Source organism: Saccostrea cucullata, unplaced genomic scaffold (assembly GCF_032062105.1).
Source record: "Saccostrea cucullata isolate Sc308-1 unplaced genomic scaffold, CSIRO_AGI_Scuc_v1 ctg9657, whole genome shotgun sequence".
In the NCBI taxonomy this organism is placed as follows: domain Eukaryota; kingdom Metazoa; phylum Mollusca; class Bivalvia; order Ostreida; family Ostreidae; genus Saccostrea; species Saccostrea cuccullata.
The window spans coordinates 48,457-51,927 of NW_026932579.1; the positions used below are offsets into that span (position 1 = coordinate 48,457).

General features: G+C 32.9%; 1 long non-coding RNA gene across 1 annotated transcript; it reads right to left on the minus strand.

Moving 5' to 3' along the window:
- Positions 1 to 259: 259 nt before the first annotated feature.
- On the minus strand, positions 260 to 3,458 carry LOC134235464 (uncharacterized). The gene is made up of 3 exons (XR_009985413.1): positions 3,384 to 3,458; positions 3,064 to 3,258; positions 260 to 441 (listed from the first exon to the last, which is right to left on the minus strand). It is a non-coding gene; the product is annotated as an uncharacterized LOC134235464 (long non-coding RNA).
- Positions 3,459 to 3,471: the final 13 nt, after the last annotated feature.

Below are 3,471 nucleotides of genomic sequence, written 5' to 3' on the forward strand. Positions count from 1 at the left end.
GTGTTTGCCTATTTACGAGTCGTGTACAGCTTTGATTTATAGTCAAATACTTCAGGTCTTTATTTTTCAGAATCTTTGCCCATGCATTCTATTTATTTCACTGGCTATAAAAATATTATATCTGTAAGGTAGGGAAAGCAGTTCTATATAGTCATGTTTTTTTTGTTTTTACATCTACAGCTTTTGGATGACATAGCTTCCACCTAAGATAATTTACTTAATTTTCTTTCCATTTTCTTTTCTTTTTTGTGGTGGTGGGGGTGGTGGTAGTGGCAGTGTTGGGGGGGGGGGCATTATACAATTGTGTAGCTGCCTTACCCACACAATTCCTGCCATTTCTTCCTAACTTATAGCCCGGGGGACAGACACACTGGTGCCCTCCAATTGTGTTATTACAGCTGTGTTGACAGATCCCTGGATCCTCACTGCATTCATTGATATCTGTAACAATAAAAAATCTCATACAGAACACATAACATTGATATCTCTCACACTGGAAAATCTCACATGGATCACAAGACGAAAGACCACCTTTAAGCAATCGCTTAATGGTAGCTTAATGGTGACTTAATGGTGGCTTAAAGAAGTTAATTCCTTTAAGCCACCATTAAGCCACCATTAAGCTGCAACTTACAGGTGCTTAATGTCCAAACTTCATTACGCTACCATTAAGCCACCATTAAGCTGAGCTTAATGGTGACTTAATGGTCAACCCTCATTAAACTTTTACGCATCTTATATAGAATCTTTGAACTAACTTTTAGTTATTTTAATATCATTTACGCAAAATCTATTCCAACTCATAATTTTGTCTCGATCATAATTTCTACGAGTTTTTTGTCAACATGCATAAACTTGATCACTGGGAACAAAGTTAGCTAATAGCCACAGGGGCTTGCTCGAGGTGTCTAATTTTTTTAAAAAAATCATTTACAGTGATAATAAAACAAGACATCCTGTATCAGAACCGTATATTATTTTTTTTAAATAAATCATTATTACATGCGTTGTTTTTATTTTTAGTGTATATGATTTTTAAAAATAAATAATTATTACACACCGTGAGCAAATCATTGTGAAATATCTTAAATTTACAATACCAAAAATCAATTTGTTCTTAAAATTATCTATATTCATGAACACAAAATATATATTACTTTTAAAAACAAAATGGTTTTTTTATTTCATGTGTTAAAAGAAACATTCCGCTACAGAATTCACAGGAATATAACTATATAATCTCATGAAAAAAAAACTCTGTCCTTTTTTTTGGGGGGGGGGGGCTACTGGTATACAAATGTTTAGTTTTTCAAAGATTGACTTTTACCATGAAAAACTTTTTAATGGCTTTTACATCATGAATAATTTTAATTAATTCCTTATTTCTTTTTTAATAATACAGCGGTAAGTATCTGTCAAAATCTAGTCGGTCTTCAATATGATTGTTATTTCAAAATCGATTTTCAGAGGAACGGCCGATCAGATTCAACATGACATCCGACCAGATGTATACACATTGAGAAACGGGGTAGATTAACAGATGATCAGTGTACAGTAAACCGACTGGTCAGACAACAGATCTTAATTAGGTGTCCCCCCGTCCCCGGTTAACTAACAGGAAACTATACATACACAACGTACACTGACAGATTTTATGATCAATTATTTTTACAAAATTTAAATTTAACGCAAGCATATAACAAATTAAAAATTATGATTCATAGTAAAAAGTCAATTATTTTGATACCCATTATGATACAAAAAGAATTGAAACTGAATATGATATTCTAAAAAAAGTTTTTGTAAACGTAATATAACCAGGTAACTCTTACGCGAGGATTGTCACTAAATTGTTGACACAGAAACCGTTAATCCGCAGTATATTAAAAATAATAGTAGAATCTGTTTTTTCCTCTTTCTTTTTCGATGATAGATTTTTGTGTTTTATCTATAATTAATTTATTTTCAATCATGATTTAATGCTTACATACAAAATTTTCGAATAACAGAGCGAAGAACTCAATCACATTACATCAATCTAAAAGCCGAACTCAATGTAAAAATATTAATGTGTTATAAGCCTTTCAAAAAGATCCACAAATAAAATTGCTTATATTTTGATTAATAAATCAATTCAAGACTTTTGGAAATGTTCAACAAAATACTAGTAGATACCTTTACATGTCCAAACAAATTTTGAAAAAAATAAAGGTTAAATATTTAATATTTTCCATATATTGACAAGAGCGGCGATAGCCTAATGGATAAGGCGTTCGCCTTACAACCCTCAGGTCATGGGATCGCGCCCTGTCTGTGGCGTTTTTTTTAATTTTTGAATTTCGTTCTTTTTCATTATTTTTACCAAATCAAGATATGTGCGAACTCTACATTTATAATATTGATAACAAATCACTATAGAAATAATTTTTCACCCATATAAACAATAGTATCGACTGCGTAATGTGGCTTAATGGTGGTGGCTTAATGGTAGCTTAATGGTAGCTTAATGGAGTTTGGACATTAAGCACCTGTAAGTCTAGCTTAATGGTAGCTTAATGGTGACTTAATGGTGGTCTAAAAGTTACCATTAAGGACCTGTAAGCCACCATTAAGCTCATTAAGCTACATTTAAGCACCCATTAAGGACTTTGAGTTGGCTTAATGGTAACTTAATGGTGGTGTAAATGTTACTTAAAGGTGCTTAATGGTGACTTAATGGTGACTTAAAGACAACCATTAAACCACCACTAAGGACCTATAAGCCACCATTAAACCGGACTTAAAGGGTGTGTTTCATCTTGTGGATTACACAAAACATAACATTGATATTTCAAGCATGTTTTTCTTTAGTGGTCTTACACTTCTAGTACATCGAAGGGAGACCTGAAATTGTTGTATTAGATGGATTTACCTGACTTCTAATAAAACATTTGTTGAAGAGATGTTTTTAATAGTTATAATGGATCTGTTCCTTTTATTTCACAAGAACATAAAAGGACAAATTATTCATTTCTTAGAGGCACCATTTACTGTGAGATTCTACAGTCCTGTGCTGGTACATACCTACACAGGTTTTAGAAGTTGAATTAAATCTGAACCCTGACAGACATTGTGATCTTCTACTTCGTCTGAAACATTTACTGGAATGATCACAGCCTTGCTGAGGCTTACTGTTTTGTCCAGTAGGATTAGAATTCTGGTAGCCATGGCTACTTTTAGGCAGATTTTCAATAGGATCAGGTTCCAAATACTCTAGCCCTACAAGCAGAATTCTCCTTTTACTATTTTGAACTTATTTCATACTGTGATTTTGTAAAAGTATTAATCTTTTTTAGTTTCCGAGACATTTTTTTTAAATATAGAAAATTGTGAAATGTATGTACCAGCACATGAGCGTTTGTCTGCCAGTAAGATCTGCCCTGGGGGGCAAACACAAACAAAACTGCCCTGGGTGTTTCAAAAATTGATAAA